This window comes from Lonchura striata, chromosome Z (genome assembly GCF_046129695.1).
Source record: "Lonchura striata isolate bLonStr1 chromosome Z, bLonStr1.mat, whole genome shotgun sequence".
NCBI classification, from domain to species: Eukaryota; Metazoa; Chordata; class Aves; order Passeriformes; family Estrildidae; genus Lonchura; species Lonchura striata.
In genome coordinates this window covers 19,710,479-19,734,806 of record NC_134642.1, presented here as the reverse complement: position 1 = coordinate 19,734,806, position 24,328 = coordinate 19,710,479, and positions in this window count along the sequence as shown.

Here is a 24,328-nt window from a genome sequence, read left to right as displayed (position 1 = left end):
GTCTTCAATTCATATTAGATATTCATAAGCTGAAAAAACCCTAAAAACTGGCAGTTCAGCATGTAAATCTCAATGTTATCCACATGTGAATTGCTGTAAAACAATGAATAAATGTGATTGAAGCACTTGCTGTAGCAGCTGCATAAATCAGCTGCTCTGCCTTGATTCTTGTTACTTTATACTTTTATCACAAAGAGAAACAAGCTTTTAATGTCATAGCAGAATCTGAAAACATTAACAGTTCCTTTCTTTATGGAGCATTTTGTATACTGTATATTCTGTATGTGAATGTGACATTCACATCTGAGGATTTCATATGATTTTGTGTGTGTGTATATATATGTGTGTGTGTGTGTGTGTGTGTGTGTGTGTGTGTGTGTGTGTGTGTATATATATATATATGTGTGTGTATATATGTATGTATACATGGTAGTGAACATTTAATAAATCATTTCATCACTGCAAACATGAAAATTTGTGCAGACTGGCTACAATCATCTCCATGAATTTCTAACCAGGGATCAAATTGGATTCCACTAGTATGTCCTTCATCTTCAAACCCTTCAACCAGATATCTCAAGTATCAATGTTCTTATTATCTTTTCCCTATAATATTTTACTGATTTTGGTAAACAATATTGCTTTCTGAACTTTCCTTTTTGTAAATTTTGTTAGATTTAATCTAAAACTTGACTTAAATTTTTTTCTGTCTTTTAATATTTGAAAACATTAGTAGATTTTTTCCCATTTAAAAGCAGTCCTATTTTGTGAGTGCTTATAATTAGTTTTCTTACTCTTTGTTTCTTTTTGCTTTTTCATGGTTTTGCTTTTGTTTAATATTTTTTTTAGTGTTGAATTATCTGTATTCATTTTCTTCAGCTGTGCTGAATTCTGTTTTAATAAGGAATGTGCACCAGAAAGTCCAAGTCAGTGATAAACATCAGGGTGAAAAGGCCTCTTGGACCATTCCATCTCACTACTACTCGTACTTCTACAGAAGTACCATAAAACTATATCACTTCAGAATAGACGATGCTGGAATACATACCTGAAGGCTTTTTAGTCCAGATTCCTTCTAAAGGATGGCTACCAGCATTTGATTGCCCCTAGGGGGTGGACGAGGGGGGGAAGGGGAAAGTAAAAAAAATAAATAAATAAAAAGGAAAAAAAAGGAAATAAAAAAGAGAAAGAAAGGGAAAGGAAGAGGAGGAAGGAAGAAAGAAAAGGAAAAGATAATAAAAAAGTAATTGTATCAAATTTGAAAGTTTTACTTTCTTTGACCCATCACTGCGCACTTATGGTCAGACTTGCCCTATCTTCTCTCTTACCTGAAGACAGCAATTCTCTCTTCACTGAATTGTCTCTTCATGCTGGAGTTATTGTTTTAGATATAACCAATACATTTTTATGACTGCAGGTTCAGAACATAGGAGTGCTGAAACTCTGTGGCAGTATTCTGTAACCTTTTCCTATGTTAAAGCTCTGAATATTTACTTACTCAGCTTCTAATGAAAGGCATCTAGTACATATATTCTTATATGTTGATGTCCCTTAAGTTAAACACCTTACATGCATTTTGAGAAAATAAATCCATAATTTTATATTGGTAAAAGCATTAAAAGATTATTTCTTAAATCGGAAGAATAAACAACACCTTGGCAAGTGTACATTGATGTGGTCACAAAAAATAAAAATAAAAAACATAAATATATGTGAAAACTCATTCACATTTACTTTAATGCTCTTATTCAGATATTTTATTCCAGAGTATTAAAATGCTGTTTCTTAGGTTTAAGAGACATAAGTACTTTTCAGAACAATTTATGAGAATTGAGAACTTCATGACCTGTTCTTAGAACATTCTCAGAAACTGAAAATTATTTGGAAATATCTTACCTTTTTTCATCTTTTTTGAGAGAAGATTTTTTTTTTGGCCTTTTTTTGCTCAGTAAGAAAGATTTTGCTATTATTAATAATAGTAGCATAGGGCACCTATAAAATATTAGAACTAATTTGCTTTGAAAAGAAGCTACTTAATTTTCATTTTTACAAGAACTATGAAGTTTTACTCTTTTTCTAGAATAAGTGACTGCATAAGCTATTTGCTATTTGACAAAAAGTCTGAAATCCTTGGCTTTACAATTATAATTCCTACTGAAATGGTATAATTTGATCCTGAAATAAATTGTCTGCCTCAAAATTAAATGTAAACATTTTATGTGCAGATCCAATGCATTACAAGAACTGTAAGTTCATTATAATAAAACATTAAAAGAAAAGGGTGCTCTTTCTTTTTTTAAGTTCTAAAATTAGTTCCACAAAGTTAAGATACAGTTTATGGCAATAGAAGTTGATTAGATATACCCTTTTTGACTAGAAGGAGTGCTAATATGGCCATTTGTTTCCCGTGCTAGCAATCTGTCCCTTACTTTTATGCTGATTTACCATGATTACAGTGTTTTGGAGACAGAGGTTGTAGAAATATTAAGACAATTACTTGATGTGATACAGAATACAATCTATGGGTATCTAACTATGTAGGCCTTTTGGCAGTGGCTCATGGAGGTTGAAGAAATTCTTAGAAAGAAGAGTCTTTGGGTAACAACATAAAAAATAAAAGTGTTCATCACATAAAGAATTTAGAGTTTAGCTTTCCTATTCAGTGAGTGTCAGGCATTTAAAGAAAAATATTTCTGAAATGAAAGCCAATTGTATAGTCAGGCAGAGGTGACCTTTTCCAGCAACATATATGTTGATATTGTAGAAAAATTATCTTCACAGGATATTTTTTTCAATATTACAAGGCTCCACACCTATGTGTTAAGACCAACTAAACCAATGGAAGCTTTTTGGTGAATGCATAACCAGACACCCTTTAATTCAAATTACATGGGAAGAAATAGGAAATGTCAGTCAGAAAGTCAGACATTCAAAATTGCTTGTGCACATAAGCATTTGGGCTCTGCAGAACCTCACTTTTAGAAAGATTTCAGGAATAACTTGCAATCCCACTGTCTACGGTTGGTGTTGTAGTTGCAGTTGACAATGACATTTCTGTAACAGTTTGCTATGGTTTAACTCCTGCCAGGAGCCAAGCCAGCCATTCACTTACTCCCCCATCAGCAGGACTGGGGAGAGATTCAGAAGGAAAAGGGAAGAAAACTCATGTGATGACATAAAAGACATTTTAATAGGGAAAAAAATAGTCTATGCGAAAAGCAAAACAAAACCAGGAATTAGGTCACTGCTTCCCATGGACAGGCAGGTATTTAGCCATCTCCAGAAGAGCAGGGCCCCATCATGTGCAATGGTGACTTGGGAAAACAAATGCCATCACTGCAAATATACCCCAACTTCCTCTTTCTTCCCCTCACTTTACATACTGACATGATATCACAGGGTCTGGAATATCCCTTTGGTCAGTTGGGGTCACCTGTCCTTGCTCTGTCTCTTCCCAGCCTCCCATGCACCCCCAACTTCCAATGGAGAAATACAAGAAGGAGAAAAGGCCTTGTCTCTGTGCAAGTCCTGCTCAGCAATAACAAAACATCTATTACCAACCCTGTGTTCAGCACAAATCCAAAACACAGCCCCATACCAACCACTGTGAAGAAAATAACCCTACCCCAGGTCAAACCAGCACAAAATTACATCAAGAGAAAGGAAAAAAATTCAATTAGATAGTGAAATCAAAATTTGAAAACATATTCCCAGCTATAATTTATGTCTAATTACTTTTCTAGGAGAATTAAATGGAAGTAAAATTAATAAATAATCTGTGAGCGATTAAAATATAAATGATTTTTGATAACTGATGCTGATTATGTCTTGACATGGATTGTGGGGGGTTTGTAACAAAGGACATTTTTCTGCAATTCAGATTATTTTATTTCTTTGTAGAATGGTACGAGCTGTAACTGTGGCTGAGATCCATGGACACAAGTATTTCTTAATTCACCCTGCTTCATATGTCAGGTGGGCCTTGTTTTCATAATTTTAAAAAAGTATAGGAGCCTAAGGGAATTGGTAAAAGAAATATTTGGAAAATAGAATCCCAGGGAAGAGTTCACAAGGAATATCAAGCTATTTGAAGCTATTTGGATATTTAAAATACAAATCAAACTGAAACCTGTGAAGGATATATTATTATATAATTCCATGATATTCATTAGTGGAATTCACTCTTGGGCTGGAAGAAGACTGTGAAGTGCTGGTTCTCCTTGTGTAAATCTATAGACTTTCAATAATGCTTTTTTTTTTTTTTTAATCCTCTTAAAATATCTGTGATTGACTGAAGACTAATTATTTTGCTCTTGAAGGCTGAGAACTGCCCACATTATGGGAAGTTGCTTGGACAGTTTCTGGCAGAACTGTTAACACAAGTTTTCTGAGCCCTACAGGTGATAATCATAGAACAATCTTTTCTTCCTGAAGGCTTTAATCTATAAAAGGTTATGAGATCTGGGATAAAATAATCTGAAAAATCAACATCTTGCCCATAGCACACTATTAAAGATGTGATGAGCAGAAGCATTCCTGCTGGGTCTTCCTCAGAAAAGCTTACCTCATGAGACACTTGCTGTTAGGAATCAGTTTTCCACCCAAATACCCTGCTCAGTTTTGCTGGCTTTACAGGACATGTATCTTTGCCTTCCTTTTCAGACTCTTGAAAATACACTGAATGAAGGTGGGTGTATTTATGGGTGCATTTATTCCTTTATTGCATTCTTTGTACACAGAGGGTAAAAGTGTAGGGAACAAAGTGGCTTCAGACATCCAGAACTCAATAAACTTTGCCAGTGTGAAGTGGTCATTTTAAAACAGGTAAAAATTACTGTTTGTTTTTAAGCTACAAAAGACTCTTAAAAATGTACATAAAAAACATGCAGGAGTGCATGATCAGAGCGTATGCCCTAGTTCCATTAATACACTCCCTTCTGCAATTAAGAAAATAAAATATATCTATTGAAATGCTTTCAACACTTACTCCCAAATGTTTTTAGATTGCCAAAATAACAACTTCACATCAAAGAAAAAAATAATAATTCATCTTGTGTTCCTTACCTGCCAATTTACACTCAGTTTTTCATCAATGCTGTATTTGTTCTCCTCATTTTATTCATCACTATAGTTTTTGTCAGTATAGCATGTTTTCTAGTATTCTGTTTTACTGAAGCCTTTTTTACATTATGAAGATTTTGTAGTTGCTGTTTTTCTTGGGAAAACTGTTCAACAATGAAAGAATAGTAATTGCTGGCCAATATTGTCCGTAGTCTGTTTAGTCTTGCTTTCTGACTACAGGAAACCTGTTTTTTCTCACTCAGACAGAAAATACCATTTTACTGATCAATCCCATTTTAAGTTTTGCAATCTCATTCTACCAAACTTTAGAGTTTTGAAATGTTGTGTGTTTTTTTGAGAAATAAGTAACTGGTAAGAAGGAAGAAGATAAATATTCTCAAATGATCTCATAAATCAAAATTGCTTCAATAGTCAGACTATTCAATCCATGTGGAAAGCTTATATGATTGAGTAGTTGGCCTAAGGATTCTGAGACTTGCAATCTTTTATCAGAGAAATATTTTAAAATAACCTGCGTACTGCAAATTTTATTCCTATTACAACTTTTCATTTGCTACACCTCATCTGTTCATTCACCCTTGAGAGTGGCAAAATCTCTTTGCAAATAAGTACCATTCCTTTTAATTCACTGATTTTTCTTTTCACATGATTTGCCATGCATTTATTATGTTAATTGTTTGCTTTATAAAACATTATTTTAAAAAAAACCAAAATAAAAACTTTAAAAAAGGCAAACCAAACTTTCCTTAAAATACTAATAATAATGCTATTAGAACCCTTCCAACAGTTTATTTGAAATACTGGATAAGCTAAATTTTTGCATTTTATGTTATACAAAACAGAAGTGGATTATAGCCTTATAAAACATCATTATAATACCATTCTTGCTTCATTAGAGGTGCAGAAGGGTTCTAATACCCCCTGCATTATTATGTGCTGTACGTAAAAAGTTCATGTTACCTACAAGTGGATTGTGTAACTCCAGAAGCTTATTTCATCTTAAGCCATTCCTGAAGGATGTTCTGTTTTGATTGTTATATATTTTGTTTTGTTTTTAATACATTTTTTATAAATATGTTTTCAAAAGTAATTTTCTTTCCATTTGCAGTAACAATAGGATATGTGATACGTAATACATGATTATGTTAACATTGATATCAGAGGATGCAAAAAATGCTGACATTGTGTATCTGATACAACATCCTGATGAGTCAAGTAATTTTAAAAGGTGTAATTTATTTTATAAATTCATTATGCAAAGAACAGTGCCAGAGGCTTTCCAAAACATTATGGTATTATTCGCCTGTGGCAACAGCTCCAGTACTAGTATTACCATTAGAATAGGAAGATATAAAATAGAAATATTGAGTGTTTTTGGCTGACATCTGATCTTTTTGTTTAAGAAATCTCATAAGAATTCAGTAAAGAGGAGAATTTTGCCATTATCTATAGAGAATGTAAATTACTAAATTGAAGAATGGCATGAATTATCAGTCATACTAATAAATAGATACAGACCTAAGACAAAGGTTTAAAAATCAGCACAAGCACTTCAGAAATTAATCTCATCTCTTTTCTCCTTCTAGTTATACAAAAAATCCTAATGAAGTTTATGAAAATTGTGTTACACAGAACAACAGTTTAGCCTATTTTAACTGTAACATTCATGAATCAAAATGAACCATGGAATTTCTGGATTGGTAGACAAAAACACTGTAAGTAATGCAAAAATGCACTTTCTTTCCCATTTTTTACTAATTCAACTAGGATTAAATAATGCCAGGCATAATAATGCGATTCAGAATTTGAGTTTCAGTTCTATCCAAGGGCTTTGGTCACAATCAGAGCTTTCTTGCTTTAGTTTTTTTTCTAAGTGCAAATATATCTGCACATTTGAATTTCTGTATTTGATACAATCTACTATGAATGAAGGAGAATAGATGCTAGACCACAATTCTTTTCTAATTTCTCTATTAGGAAGTACATTTGCACTGCCTTTAGGGTGACATAGGGAAGAATCTTCTTCTTATATGTTCTTCCTACTTCATTCTGTCTTTTGGCAGATTTTGGCCAAGTCTTTAATGCTATTTAAATATGTTTTTTCTCTTAATTCACTAAAGGTATCACAGTTGATCATGTCTATAGGTACTCAGCAGCTTTTAGTTATGCAGATAATTCTGGTGAAATATATGCACAGTAATGAAATTTTACTAAATATACAGCAAATCATTATGCAGAACATTTATCACAATACTTTTAGCATTCACATCCATACTGAGTATTTTGTGTCCCATTAATTATATTACAGTGAATTGTTTTTCTAAAAGAAAGTACCATAAAAATAAGTTTTCCCGTAATGTTTAATGAGACTAACAGAAAAATATTTTTATTGTAAATTGCATTGCTCCAGTTGTATATTACAGCTTCTTTGCAAATTTGAATAAGCTTTCTTTTTCTGTGGCTTGTGGTGTTTTAGTATGTTTCTATATTGAGAAACACTTATCAATCAGAGGTTACTGGAGCTCGATCAGGCTTTACAAACTTAAAACACTCTTATAAAATAACCACACTATTCAAGTGAACATCTCAAAATAATTAAAACTTGAAATTAGGTTTGATGTGAATCTTACTAGTTGTGGAGATGGAATATTTAATAATAAATTCTAAAAGAGGCTTTTAAACTTGTTTACATGTTGTCTGAATCAGAATAAGGGAAGTGAAATACCCAAACAATTGCTAACATTCATGAGCTGAAACTTCCTTTTAACACCTAGTGAGAGACTTAAAAATAGAGAAAATTGTAGGTTTTATTTAACTTTTCCTACTGGAGTTCAGGTTAAATGACTGAGTAAAAAAAAACCCACTTAATTAATGGAATTCAGGGCTTATTCTTTTGATTAGAGTCAATTTAACATGCAAAAATATTTGCTGAATACAGTAGTCCATTAATTTTTGTTACCATTCCTCAGCTAACTAATGAACATAGTTTGGCCAGTTGCATAGACAAACAAACATTGAAGAGAATATTTTCCACTATAGTTTATGAAATATTACAAAAACTTGTAATGTTCTGTTAATGTAAATGTTCTGTTAACATTTGCTGACAATACATAAGGAAGACTGCTTCTGAATACAACCTCAGAAAAATTGAATTCCATATTTTGGGATTTAATATTCTTTCTGGAATTAATTCTTACAGTGAATCGTATGGAGCACTTTGTGCAATCCCACTTCCAGTTACAATTTTCCAGTATTAAGAAACTTACTAAACTTGAAATATGTTTTATGTCTTCTTCTGGGGTTTGGACAAGTTTTTGTTGTCATCTTGTTTTAATTTTCTTTCTCCTTGTCTGCTTCTATTGGCTCAGCATAAGTCTGCCTAAACTCAGAAAAATTGTCCCTTGTCTTGTCACTGATAGGGACTAAAGGTCCCAGTGTATGATGGGAGAGGAAGTCTTTACTCAAAGCTCAGTGCAAAAATTAGCCTGTCCTTCCAGCATTCTCAACCACTCACCAAAAGAACCATTAAAAGTCTTGTAAAGTTTAATTGTGGTCTGAATGAGAATGAATCATCAAGTGCAGCAGAATTGGATTAAAAATTAAACTGAAAAAATTATAATTACAAAAAACATGTAAATGGTTCCAGATAAAAAATTCTGAATCCATTCTGAGCAGGAAAAAAACCACCTAAGAAGGCATTGGTATCAGTTTCCTTGTGTGGACTCTTGAATGTGTTATGTCAGTAACTATGTACATGAAATGATCAAAAGTTATGAAAAAAGTTAGATACATTATTAACAGAGAGTTTTCAATGATCGACACTGTCCACACTAAAGAATTGAGTACGTATTACTAAAGATGGAACTTTGCAATCAGCAGAGTTGTGGCTGTGCATAGTATTAAGAATAGCTTGTGGAATACTCATTAGTTGAGATCCAACCTTCTTGACAGGTTTTGCTAAACTGGTTGACAGGTGTGAATGTCCATGGATATCCAGCGTGAACTGATGTATGTATTAAGAGAAGGAATTGTTGTGGAAGATATAACCAGGGTGCAGAAACTCATTTACAGCATAAATTATTTTAAGCAAAGTAACACCAAAAAAAAAAAAAAAAAAAAAAAAAGTTTAAATTGAGGCCTTCTTTTCATTCATTCCATGAGACAAAATAGGGCAGGAAATAACAAGATAAAACAGAGGCCTGTGTTTTTTCAAGGGAAGTGTTCTATCTCTGTGTATATCAGATGACAAGCTATTTAGGAAGCTTCTAGGCAAAAGAAGGTACAATAAATATGAAAAATAATAGTTCTATAATGGCCAGACTCTAAGGAACTTATTCCTCACTTTTAGGAAAGATGTTAGCATTGAGTGCAAAGTACAGATGAGTATACACACTATACATGCCAGGAACAGAGGCATGAGAAATATATCAACAACATGCTAGTTATATGAACTGGGTGTCCAAGAGAGAATATATGTGGGGAAGGATAGTGACAGTAGACACTTTATATCCCCAAAGATGTCAGTGAGATCCTATAAAAAATCTGTACAAAATTTAAGTCTGGGTTATTTAATTTCATGTTGATCTTTTGTGCAAGAAACAACATACTGATCATGAATTCATTTTTTTGATAGATGATGTTGTGGCATTCCCTAAGAAGGCCTCACTGAAACTCAGTAGGTTGTTTTATAAAGTAAAGCAGTTCAATTCTTTTGAAGGAGCACTATTGAACAGTTTCAACCATGCAATGCCAAGTGACACCTTGGGGATCATAGTGCAGCCCATTGCAGGAATCGCACAACTGAAAAAATTGTGTGCTTCTTGTCCATAAGAGATAAATCTAAAAGCTAACAGGGAAAATGGTATTTAAGAGGCAGACACAAATGAGATAATGTCAAACAAGAGAAGCTTCTGTAACATAAGAGACAAAGGTTTCTGTATATGAGAAAAACAGGCTGAGACCTAACTACCAAAAAGTTAACGCAGGAGAGCAATGCTATTTATAATGAATGACACATTGAATTTATTAATGACAGGCTAGGGATAACAACAAAAATGCAATAGAGAAGAGAAGCACAGTGACAAAGAGAGACTGGAGGAGTAAGAATACACTTGAGAAGGCAAGAACAAGTAGTCCAGAACCAAGGCAGTTTAGACTACATTCATTAAGTGACCCCATACAGGTAAAACAGGAGGAATAAAGTCAGGAAAGTATAGAAGACATACACAAGCCATACACATACACAAGTCCAAGAAAATTATGTACAGAAAATTGAGAAGTTCTTCATTCCAACAGCAAAAGTATAAACAAAAATACAAACAGAAATACAACATAGCAACTGTAAAATCTGCTTTACAAAAAAGGTTTCTTTTTCTTTTTTTTTTTTTATTTTTTTATTACTTTATTCTATTTGGTCTGCTGCTTTCAAGTTGCTAGCAATGGAAATATTGAGCAGGAATTCAGGCAGGAGTCCAGCTGAACTTTGACTTCAAATGCAAGAAAGAGGTTCAAAGGAACTACAGGATGATAAACCTCAGTCCCAGGAAATGTGATGGAACAACTAATCATGGAAGCCAATCTGAGACACATAAATGACAAAAACGACATTAAAGACTAGCAAACATGGATTTATCAAGGGTAAGTCCTGCTTGACTAACTCGGTAGCATTCTGTTATGACTGGCTTTGTAGGTGAGGTTAGAGCAACTGATATTTTCTGCCTAGACTACAGCGACATTTTCAACATGTTCTCCTTTATGATTTTCTTAGACGGCCTGATGAAATCTGGTCTATATGAACACTGGTATGAGTGAATATAAGGTGAGTATGGTCTAGGTTTCTTTTCATAGTGTCCATAAATGGACAAAATGCAAGGATCACAAACTGAAACATGAGAGTTTTTTCCTCACTACAAAGCAAAATCTTTTAACAACAATCATGACTAAGCACTGGCACTGTTTCATCAGAGAACCTGGGGAGTCCTTGGAAATGCTGAAAAGCTGTCTGGACTTGGTCTTGGACAAAGAAGTTCTGGGTGACAATGTCTAGCAGAAATATCAGATGGAACTCCAGAAGGTATTTCCAACATCTTCCAACCAGTGATTCATGCAAACGTTTGAAGACAATGTTTTAGACCTGATGAATTTGCAGTTTCCAGTAAGTCATATAATTGGATAACCTTAGTAACAGACCAGAGTAGGCTAGCAATAAAAGTCAGGCCTCCTTGCAAGGTTCCATACTTCAAAGTGCTATTCCCAAAATATTATCCCTTGCTATCACAAAATAAAAATAAGGACATATCTAAGAGAATTTAAAACTTACAAAAAAATGTTTGAAAATTTTCATGGAAGAGAGAGGAATGGAATTTCAGAGGAGAAGTCTTTAAGGATGGTTATATATAACAACTGAGTCTGAGTACTATCTACAGTATCTCTAGAAATACTTGAATCAGGAACCTTGTTTTGGAAACGTAAAGATACTTCCTTTTATTAGGACAGTGGCAAGATGCATTCAAACAAGCTGGGCTGTAGACAGGCGTGACACTGTGGGGAGTCCTAAAATGAAGCAGACCCAGTATATGGCACCTGGCAGCCCTGAGAATGCCTGCTATCTTTTCACAACAGAAGTGAAGGAGGTAGAGAAAACCCAAACCTGTTCCAGTGCTTAAAATTTGGTCTTCAGGGTGAGAAAATAAAGCAGACAGAGAATTTTTTAAGTGGTTTTGCCGTTACAACTATTATTAATATTCAATTAAATGTTGAATGAATATTTATTCATCTCCAGAGGAAAATAATTGTTTGGAAGTCTCTTAGTAGGTCTGTCTGTCTGATGGTCCCACCTCTGGTCAAGGCTGAACCCATTGGAAGTAGCATCTCTGAGATAGTATATTTAAGGGAGGAAAAAGTCACTGACCAAGACTAAATTACAGCCAGAGAAATTAGGAGTAAGAACACATGAGAGAAACAGCTCTGCAGGTACCAATGCAGTGCAGAAGGGGAGAAGGTGCTCCAGGCACAGAAGCAGAGAATTCCCTGAAGCCCATGGTGAAGCCCATGGTGAGACACCCTGCCCCTCCACAGCCCATGCAGGTTCATGATGCAGCCCACAAAGGTCCCTATACCAGAGCAGGTGGATATGCCTGACAGAGGCTGTGACCCCATGGAGAGAGAAGCCCCTGCTGCAGCAAGTTTTCTGACAGGAATGTGACCCACACTGCAACAGGCTGCTCCTGAAGGACTGCATCCTGAAGGGGAAAGGGTTTTTCCTGAAGGACTGCAGCCCTTGCTGAAGCAGCTCCTGCTGCCCATGGGAAGGACTCACATTCAGAAAGGACTCAGGTTCAGGAAGTTCATGGAGGAGTGTCTTCTGTGGGAGAGACCCAACACTGGAGGAGGGGAAGGCTATGAGAAGGAATGAGTGGCAGAGACAATGTTTGATGAACTGACTACAACCCATATTCCCTATCCTCCTGTATTGCTGGTGAAGAGAAAGTAGAGAATTTCAGAGCAGAGATGAGCCTGTGAAGGATGGGATGCATGGAAGATATTTATGGTCTCATTATCCTACTCTGATTTGGTTGTTAATAAATTCACTTAATTTTCCCAGCTTGGGTCCTATTATGCTAGGACAGTGAATGGTGGCTGATCTCTTCCTGAGCTTAGTTCAGCCTTTTGTCATAATTTCTCTCCCCTCTCCAACCAAGGAGGGGAGTGATAGAGATGATTTGGTGATGACCTTCTGTCCAGCCAGAGTCAATCCACCACACAGAAATTGTGTGACAGTAGACCAGATCAACACACCACAGAGGCTTTGATGCTCTAGCTGCTTGCCTACTTGAAAGTTCGTGCTGTTTCTGTCTCTCTCTGAATTCACTAATCCCTCCTCAGTGATGTTTAAATTAGTGATCTAGATACACCAAGTAATTAACAGTCTTTAACACTCATATTCTAAACCAGTTTTAAGAATACAGTGTCATGTATCAATGGCATAAATTTAGCACATGTGTAATGGTCCATGATGAGATCTACAACCTAATCAAAACCTACACACTCTCAGTTTAAAGCCACTTCCCCTTTTCCTGTCACTACCTGTTCCTATCCAAAGTCTCTCTCAGCTCACGTATAGAATTCTTCATGTACTGGAAGATGCTGTAAGTTTTCCCAAGGTCTTCTCTTCACCAGGCTGAACAACCCCAGTTCTCTCAGCCTGTCTTCACATCAGAAGTGATCTCTCTGATCATCCCCTTGGGCTTTCTCTGGACTCTCTCTAAGAGGTCCATGTCTCTCTTATGCTGAAGGACCCAGAGCTGGACTTAATAACACAGGTGGGATTTTACAAAAGCAAAGTAGAAGGGGGAAATCGCCTCTCTCAACTTGCTGGCCACCCTGTTTTTGATGCAGTCCAGATTATAGTTAGTTTTCTGGGCTGTTAGTGCACATTGCTGGGTAATGTGGAGCCTCTCAGCAACTGAGATCCCCAAATCTTTTCCCTCATGCTCAATTCCCATCTGTACTGTTTGTACTTGTGCTTTGGATTGCCCAACCCAGCTGCAACATGTTTCAATTTGCCTTGTTGAACTTCATAAGATTCACAATGCTCCATCTCTCAAGCATATCAAGGCCTGTGGATGGCAGTCCTACCCTCCAGAGTGTTGACTACACAGCTGAGTGTCACCAGCAAACTTGCTGAGGGCACATTCAATCCCCTGTCCATGTCACTAATAGAAATATTGATCAAAGATATTAAAGATATAGTGGGACATCTCTTAAATATACACAAGTACTTTCAATTTTATGAATAGACTTCTGGGCAGGGCACAGAGAAAAAAAGTGTTCACCTTAATTGTTTTCTTTATGCTCAGACACATTATTAAACAATCAAGAAGAATTTGTTGATAGTTGGACATGATTCACTAAAGCTCCAGGAAACTGCTTTTCTTACATTATGCTATTCAGAAAACTAGTGTTGATTTTCTGTCATTTCGGTTGTTGGGGTTTTTGTTGTTTGGTTGGAGTTTTACCTTTCTTAGCTCCTGCTGCAAATGAACACAGGATTTCATTGGGATTCTTCTAGTGATATTTTGTTCTCTTTTAGGAAAACTCAAATTTCATTTAGAATTATAGGTCTGTAGTGCAACAGTTTGCATAGCTTTTTACTCCTGGACTTTGATGTAGATTTTTCAAGTACTAATAACGTTTTTTCTTCTGTATGTTTTATTGTCTATCTTTGCCCCTTTTTGCACCTAAATACTGAAATGTAACTTCTCCGCATGAATTTTTGTGCATTTTTCAAAAAGCATTTTTATTAGTAATTTAATATTTTTTCTAATCTCTTTGGGCTTACAGAAGGGATGTCAGCTAATATGTGAGCAATGCTTTACTTATTACAGAACTTCATCTCCTGACTATTTGGCTTCATCTGTACTCCTTAGAAGGACTTTTTATACTTCACTATTCTAAAATAAAAACAAATAACTCTGGAGGCATGAAAGCTGACAAGAAGTAGAAAATATCCTTTGGTATTCCAGATGAAAAAAGAAAGAACATGATTTGAGGACAGTCATCAACAGGGAGCAACAAATAAGAGTCTACCAAGGAAGCTATAGGTTACCAGATTTTATGAGACAGAAGAAATTTATCTGAGTTCTGAAAGAACAGTGAAGTGATTGCAAGACTAGAAAGTTTTACAGAAGTCTCACAAAGAATCTTGGTGATTGAGAGAGGTATCGGACAAATGGAAGAAAATTATTCAGCATGTACCCTTGGTTTATTTAGGTAGGTAAAGTCCAGTCAGTCTTACTTTTCTACTGAAAAAGATCATGGGAAATAACATATTTCAAAACATGCAAGACTTGATGGTAACTAGAAAGAGTAGCACTGCAATCACACTTAATCTGCAAGCATGCCTGCTATGATTAAATGGCCAGTTTCATAAATAATAATTTGCAATATACCTTTATTATTACTACTGACATTATTCCCCACAGTGTTCAGTTTTGGAAGCACAGGGGTTATGGGCTGGATTTTTAGCTACACTGAAAATTGTCTGGACCCTTAATCTAAAAGGCAATTAATCAGTGGCTTGAAGGTCATTATCAAACTAAGTGCCTTGGCACTGTGGCGGATATTGTGCATTTACTTTATCAGCTGCATGGATGATAAGAACAAAATTGCTCTTGGCAACTTTATCTATGATACTAGCTCAGGAGCAGTGTTTGGCATGTCGAATGTTAGCACTTCAGTTCAAAGAGATCTGGAATGCCTGAGGACAAAGCCAGAGTTAAAATCCAGAACATTTCTGATGTTGCAAGAGGGAGAAAAGAAATCTCCAGATTAGGCTTATACTTGAGGGCAGGGAAATGTTTGCCCGAGACCTACCGATAAGGACCAGTGGATCCTGTGGGTTCTGAATTCTACACACGTCACCAACATGCTTTCATGCTGAGTAAAGCAAAAGACACACCTACCTACTCTAAAAGGAGTGTGGCAAACACACTTAAGGAAATTACAGTCCTTTATGCAGAAGGGTCTAACATGTAACATATAGGGTTTGCACACCACGCACATCTAAAGAAGGACACTAATATTTGGGCCATTTTCAATAGAAGCTACAAAGATCAAAGGTGGTTTAGAATAAAGTGAACTAGTTTAACCTGTTGAAGAAGAGAACAACAGATGTCCGAACAACTGAGAGGATGTTGTTAAGGTAATGGAACAGAACTGTTCTAGAAAGCAGTTGGTGATAGAAAAGGTAATGTGGCCACAAATTTTGTCTTGCAATGTTTAGTCTGGACATTATGGGGGAAAAATTTAATGAGAATGATAATAAAGCACTGGGAGGGGGTACTGAGAAAACTATGCAATCCCAGTCCTTGGAGGCCTTCAGAGAAAGATTTCTATAATATTAAAATTTAAATTGGTGAAATCTGTATTGAATTTCATTCTATTTCTAAAAACTTGATTTCATGATGGCTTAAAATATGCAGTTTTATTCATCTTAAAAACTTATGTAAAACCATTGAAATGTCTCTTGCCAAGTTCTTAGTATATGTGATGCATATCACCCTACATGGTTAACATGAAACAAACAGAATTGTACTATTTATAGGCTGATATTATTCATCCAACATACTGAAACTCCTGTTTCTTTACAAAAAGAAAAGGCCCAGATGGAAGAAATTATTTTTCAAGCAGACTATAAAAATTTGCAGTACATTCTTCTTGAATTTTAAGTATTTTAAAAATAAGGTCTTTACATTAAGAAATTATATTATTTTCCAAAATAAAATATTTTATAGTGCAACCACATATTTTATTAAAAAAAAAAGCAAAACTTTTAAACTTTTAATTTAGTCATTTTCTACATATTCTACGAAAAACACTTTTGTTGTGACCTTCCTAAAACTGACAAGTGAGATTACTAATATGTATGCCACATATTGAAATAATGTTACCTCTCCAAAGCTGAGACCTGGGACAAGCGTAAAGTTTTTTCACTGGAAGCTTTTTCTGACTACCTTTTCTAAATCTTCCATTCAGTAACAAATACCCCACACAGCAAATGTACAGTACTAAAAGTCAGAGATTATGGCATTACCACTTAATTATTTTAAGTAAAATTTCATCTGCTTGCCTGTTTTGTTTCAAGGTTTCTCTTGATTTGTATAACTGAAGTTGCAAATAGATAAGTATTTTCTATGTCAAAGACATGCCCAAACTACAATACTTGTCACATGAAAATAGTGAAATAAAACAAAGCCATTGGGAATACTATGTAAAGATATTGGTATTGGCAACAAGATATGAAAGGATAAACAAGATCCCTTAAACAGAACATTGGCCTCTTGGTATTGTCCAATATAATAATGCATTTACATAGAATTACCATCAGTCTTGTCTTGTTTAATTCAGCCCAAGACTAAATAAAGTGATACATATTTTTCTATTGAAATCTCAATTATAACTTACACCAGAATTAGGGTGTCTATTTCAGTACTTTATCCTTCTAGTCTACATATTGTGGAAGACTGGTACATCAGGTTGGTTTGTTGTAGGTTAGAGGTTTTTTTAATTATTTGAAGCTTCCAGAAATGCTGGTTAATTTTCAGAGACTTTAAATTCTTGTGAAGTGTGGGGCTTGTAGCTTAACAATTTAAATTCATATATTGTAGTCATACTGTCTCAGGAGGTCTGGACCGCTTTACCTAGTTTCTATAAAGAGTATGTACTGATATATTTTCATTATTAGATCAAAGGAAAAGTGCATTATACAAAACCAGTTGCAAATGAAATATCAAAATTTGTCATTGCAGGGCATCCCCAAACTGGGTAATAATTAACACTGACTCAATGATTATCAGGAGGCTGATAAATCTCTTTATTATTATATTATTATTAAAAAACCCATTGGTTTTCTGGACAGTTACAATGCACCTGGACCTAATTGGTCCTTCAATCATATCACCATCACCATTGGCCAATTAAGAAACAACCCTTTGGAAAACAAATCTCGATAACACATTCCACATGTTCATAACAACAGGTGCAGCAAGTGAAGAATTGTTTCTCATTCTTTTCTCTGATCTTCTCACAGCTTTCCCAACACAATGTCTGGGAAAGTTGTATGCTGCTCTCTGTAGCCAGAGAGCTGCTGCGACAAAAATTGGCTGCAATATACAAATTTTAATCAATTATAATTCTGGTTTTTTGGAAATCAATAGAGGAAATGAAAATATGAAACAGAATACTGAAATAAATAAAGTTGTGAAATATTACTTAAAATATATTCATATATACACAGTTTACTGGAATGAGCAAAACAGATGTTGTAGTTAGAATTTCTGTTGGAAATTGGCATGGCATGGCATGCCTTTTGCTGGCTTTGGCTTGGGCAGAGCTTTTGGAATTTTTTTCTTTTTGCTGTCCAGGCCATTTCACATCTGTCTTGCCCTCAGTGTCCTTGGAAAAGTCTACCCAATGTTTAGATCACTTTTGAAAAAGAATCTTTAACTTATCATTTGCAGTCTATTGAGAGACACTATGTGTTTAAATTGTTATTTCTTGTTCAAATATGTATGATTCATATTTAAGAACTTCCATGGAAGGAAGGAAAAGAGAGAGAGAGAGATAGACAAGAGAGAGAAAAAGAAAGTAAATCCAGACTTACTTAGTTTTTATTTCTTCAGACTGCTGAAGAAGTTCTTTTGAACTGATTCAGTCTGTGGATTTCTTTATTTTGGGTAATGTGATTACAAAGCCAATTGTGGGCAGCTAATTTGCTTAATGCTAATTGCTATTGTCATAGGCTGTGACATATCACATGAACTCTTTATTAGTAAGCAGAAAGAAACAAATTTGTGAGATCAGCCAGTGTCAATAGGAGTTAATCAGTTTCAATATATTCACAAGCGAAACATTCTCTTCCTTTAGAATATAATCTCAAAGAAGTAATTTATATGGGCTCATACTGGGGAAAGTAAGGAAACTTTAAATGGTTTGCTTGATTCCGTTGGTTATAATAGTCTACAGACAACATTCCAGTTGTCTGCTTTTATTGTTTCATGGCAATCGAAGTAATTCCATAGTGAATAGCTTTATAAAAATTATAAAACTAATGCAGCTTTCTTTACCAGAGAATGGTATTTTTATTTTTATTTTTATTGTTATGGATTACATTTTACCATCATATGATCAGAATGCAGCCATCCAAAGGAGGCAGTTCAAAATATGTTTTTTCTACATGTGTTAGCCAAGGCTGAGTCCTGTGGCCTATGTAGAAGTATGAGTCCAGTAGAAAAGGGGAAAAAAAACCTCTAGACCTGGCAAAATATTAACAGTATCTGTACTTAATCTAAGTAACAAGCAGGGATTGTATAAACAATATTTATTTAATTTCCTGGTTAAAAAAAAAAAAAAAAAAAAAAGAAATAGTTTCTGAAAATTTATGTATTAATTTCCAGATATTTTATATAGATCAGATCAACTTTTTTTCTAGTTGAGTATCATTAGCAACACTTCAATCCACACACTTTTGTCTGTAGTGCTCCCACACATAAAGACTAAAATGCTATCTTATCTCCTGAGCAGGAGGAGGAAGAGAATGGGTAGTGCAGGAATAGGATGACATGCATGTGGTAAGGTCTGTGGCGGCACCCACCTCTATATAAAGACAAGGTAGTTGTTAATGAATGTAATTTGTGTGTAGAAGGAAAAACACAGTTCACATTCACTAATTGTATATGCAATGGATTTCTGGCTGTAGCTTACCAAATTTCAAAATGTAACTGCAAAAAAAATAAGTGAAATATGGTTTAAAGTTTCATTAAAGACTTATGTTGTCATTGTGCATGTGACTAACTATCCAAAACAACCTTGGAAGATTTGTAAACCACAAACAAGGTGGAATGAACCTCAAGAAGGAGACAAAAGTTCCCTCTAAGGAAAAAACTGGGCACATTTCAAAAAAAAATGTGATTATACAAAAAAGGATTGTGCATAAATTAAAGACCCCCAGGGGCAGCTTCAGCTTGCAGCCAAAATCAAGTTTTGCTGCTTTACTCTGTTGGCTAGTTTCTAATTGCACAGTGCAATGAAAATCGTTTATAACTAGGAAGGTCCCATAACAACATGGCAAAGGCACAGGGGCTGCAACAGAATATTAGAGAAACTTACCCTGTGGGCGATCACAAGTTACTGAGGAAGATAATAACTGCTCAGCTACTCTGAAATAATTTAGTCATAAAAGAATGTTCATTAAAATAACGTTAAAGAGTGTTTTCAATGTGGTGTGCAGGGACTTAGCTGCGTGATTCTTTTTAATATTAATGGGAATTGCGTGGCTAAACCCACACACACTGTGATGAAAATCTGCACTTATAGTTTTAACAAAAGTCCATAAAAGGAAACAAATTCAGGTGAAGGCTTAATTCTGTTTTGCCATGTTATTGCTAATAATACAGTATGTATGATTAGTGCATAACAATTCTAATAAAAATGCAGCTACACCTAAGCTCATAATGAAAGAAGGTAAGGAGAGAAGGAAAGGCTTACCTCTGTAGCAAAGGACTGATTAAACAGAGAGGACAAATATTGATGGTAATATATAATTCTTCAATGTGCCTTGTTTGTGTAGTAGGCTACAGCACAAATGTGTTGGTGAACTACTAAATAGTTTTATTGCATGTTTCAAATGAAAGCTAGAAATATGGATGAAAAAGAGAAATTTTAATGTTTAGTGGAAGAAGCTCTTCTGATCTAACAGAAATAGAAACACCTTCCTTTAATGAGAATTTACATACAACTCTTGGAGCCTAAATATCTCAAAAAGCACAGGACCCATGGTGAAGCCAGTTTGCTCTTATTTTTCTCAGCTGTGCTACGCTAGACTGGCATAAATATGACTAATTGGGCTGATATAAAATGGATTTTCCATAAAGAAACTAGAAAGCTATTTGATATTTTCTAAAAAATGGTCTGCAGTGACAACAAAGAGCCATATCTGAACTTCACTCAGACCAATAACATTCATATAGCAAACAGGGAGATGATAAAAGAGCAGGTCCTATTAAGGCAAATTTTTAGTCCACTTGTATTAGTAACTGGTACTTTCATCCTTATAGTGAATATCAGAGATATTTGTTCTCCAATTTTATTACATCTTGTGTTTCATATTTTGTTTTGTGAGCAGAGATCTGGGGTTTTTTTGAGTGAATATGAGAGACTGTGTTGAGAATTAAAAATTTCAGTAAACGCCAATTATTTATAACAATGCCCTAAGACAGTATTTGAGTCCAGTTTTATCATATAATAGATTGTAGACATTGAAATTTTGAAACATGAAAATAACAAAGCAATGGATTTTCTATTATAATCACACTTGTTGGAACCCCTCTTACCAGGAGGCAATAATATGAAGAAGAAGCTCAGCATAAAAAGCTTTTATTATACCTTTTATTTTTGAAAGAGTGTTATGAGAGCTTACCATTGCTTTTAAATGGTTGACACTATAAGTGTTCCATTTTAATTGGCACTTCTGTGATTTATCACTACATCATGTTGGGAACACCACATTAGGCCATTTGTAAGTGAATAGCAGGCTACTACTGTACATCTGACAATACTTGGAGATTTCTGTTGAAGGTACCTATTAAGAAGAGACACCTACTAAGAGAGTTGACATCCCATTTTTTCTAACTACGGTGTTGTACTGAATTGTACTGAATTGTATCCTTCCCTCCTGAGCAGAAATATAATTCTTGCCATCCTAGCTATCACACTGCCATGTTTTCCTGTTCTGCAATGGCATGAACAATATTATTTCAGTTTCTAAACTGAGAACACCAGGAAGTTTAATCCCACTGAAAGTAATTTTCTTGATCATCACATCTTGTTATTTCCTCTCTAATCAGAATGGAGTTCTCAGTCCTCACCAATTCCATAATGCTTGAGGTAAGTAAGAAATTATATCAAAACCTGGATTAAGATCAAGGGTGGAGTTTTCTTGTGCTGAGGTTTGGAAATACATTAAGCTACTGCCACTGACCCTGCCATGACTCTCGTACTGAATGAATTTCCATCTAAAAGCAGTCAGACCTGGAGGCTGCAACAACCAAATATTGCCTCTAGATATTGGTTCAAATTCCTAGCCTCGTTTGTCTTTTAGTGCTGTTTTCTATCCAGCATTCAAGTGTTAGACTGATGATCCTCAGCAGCATCTGCATGACTCCATTTTAGAGAGCTGAATTGTTCAAAATGTTTCTAATCTGCCTCAGATAGCCTTATTTCAGGATCTTGATTCTAATTTTAGTAAAGAAATCTTGACACGTTGTTATACATGTAGACTTATCTTAGTATTTTGATCTGGCCCAAATGATTTTTTTTCAACTCCTACATTGCATATTGCATTTTTTGCATAGGCATCTGTTATTCCATGTACCATCTGTCTTTATCGACACTTAGGTACACAGATGTGCTGTTGCTGTACAAAATGTTAGAGATAAGTTTAACCTTCCTTTTTCCTAAAAATTGTCATAATAACAATAATACTTTGTCAACAGACAATATTTGCTCTTATTTGTTTCAAGTGGGCTTTTGTAAGGTTTTCTTGTTCTAAAAGCTGGGATTTTCATGAAAGAAAATCCCACCAGACTTATGATGGTAATGCTATCATCTGAGTTCAAGGTTATTTTCTATATACTTATATTTGTTTTAGTGCCAGTAGGTTTCTCTGTACAGAATCAGAGTTTTAAAAAAAACACCCTAATGGAGACTTGCCAAAAAAAAATAATATAATAGTACCTTATGATGGATTAGGTTACTGCAGTGCAAACTTGTATCTCATCTTTGCGTATAGACTTATGTATGCACACATACAATATTTAGAAATATGAAATTGAAGGAAAGTTTATCATAAACAAATGGTATATAATTACATCAGAGAAACAGGAAAAACTCTTAAATGTTATCTCTATGTCTACACAACTTAGTAGTGGGATACCCATGATACCATATATGCAGCCTCTTTATCACACTTACTTTTCAAAGTAAAGTTGCATTAAAGCAAAGCCAGTATTAAACTCCTTAAACAAAAGGTATAGATTCAAATTTATTTTAAACTATTGTAAATAATTAAATACTGTTTATATTCTTGGAGAGTCTAACCTCTGATATTACTATTATATATGTGAAGATTGAGATGGACACTTATCTAACATAAATAATAATATGTTATAATTTTATATAAAAATAATTTTCCTTGTTAGAACAAATGAGTAATTTTTCACAGAGATTATTTCATTCAGATTTATGAAGGTTTCTCAGGTAAGTATTCAACAGTAACAAAAGTATGACACTCCACCCACTTGTAAAAATAGCTGTATTTTTCAATGTCCCAGTATTTCAGAAAAAGGAGCATAGACAGCTGCTGGAAAATGAGAAATTCCTCAAAGGAATTTCACCAAGGAATATTATGTGTTCTCTTCCCCTCTAAGTAATGTAAAACTATATCCGCTGTGAACATATTGAAGAAGAAAACTCTATAGATTAAATTCCAGTTTGTAATTTTGGGGTTTTTTTACCTGAATTTGAAGAGTTAAGAGAAAACCATAAGGATATTTCTCACCTGAACTTGAACACTAGATCTGACTTCTAATTTAAAGCTACAATGTGATTCACAACAATGTGTTGTTTTTCCAGACTCCATCCACTCAAAATGTGTGTATGCCTTCACAAACACAGAGTGTCTCTAAAAAAACTGCATTACAGAATGCTTTCTCAAAAGCAACAGAAATTTTAAACTAAAATATTTGCATTCTTTTTATCTTTAACATTTATATACATTTTCCTCCCACTAGCTTTAAACTGGAGACCAAAGAAAAATGGTCAGTGACATAATTCCTCTTTTCTGAAAAACACTGCTGGACAAAACATTACAGAAGAGGACTTGCCCCATCTGTGTCTCTAACTGTACTGCAAAATGCAAGAAAGCATGCTCCAGGAAAAAAGTACATAGAGAAAGATAAAAACAAAACTGTAGTAAAACAGGTATCCATCACTCCAAATTAATCACATGGACATTAAGTCCAGCCCTATCCAAACTTAAAGGAAGACATTATTTAAATAGAGGAATTATCTTATGTTTAAATTCTTCTAAAAACTATTTAAATGACTGAGGTTTGTGTTAATCAATCTTCTGTAATATTTTGTAGAGCTTTTGTCTTGTATGACCGAAGACAGAAAGCAGACTCTAGAAATCTAGGAGAAATTACAAAACCAAGGTAAGATTATTTCTTATAAGAAATTACAAAAGCTTAGGTAAAGCCAATGTCTTAACTAAACTTTTCCCTTTTTTTGCCTTTTTTTATAAATTGTCTTTGGATTATACTTTGGTTGTATTTTATGTATTTATATATTAAATTGCAAAGTTAGTATTATAGATTATTTGATTGAATATTGTCTCAATCCATGAAGATCCTGTGATAGTCCCAAAAAAGCACTATTTTAAAATCAGTGTGTCCATTTTATCACCCATTCTGACTTTCAGCTCAGTCTAATTTCCCTTCCATTATCCAAACAATTTGATTCTACAAAGGACTGTGCTGTTCTATTTCTCAGATTTCTGATTTTTTCCAGTTTCTGTGCCAGTCACAGTACTGCTCCTACATTACTCACTTTTGTCCTTACACACAACACCCTTAGGCCTTGTACTGATGAGAAATAATAGCAAGACATAAAAGCACTGCTCCCTTTTTTT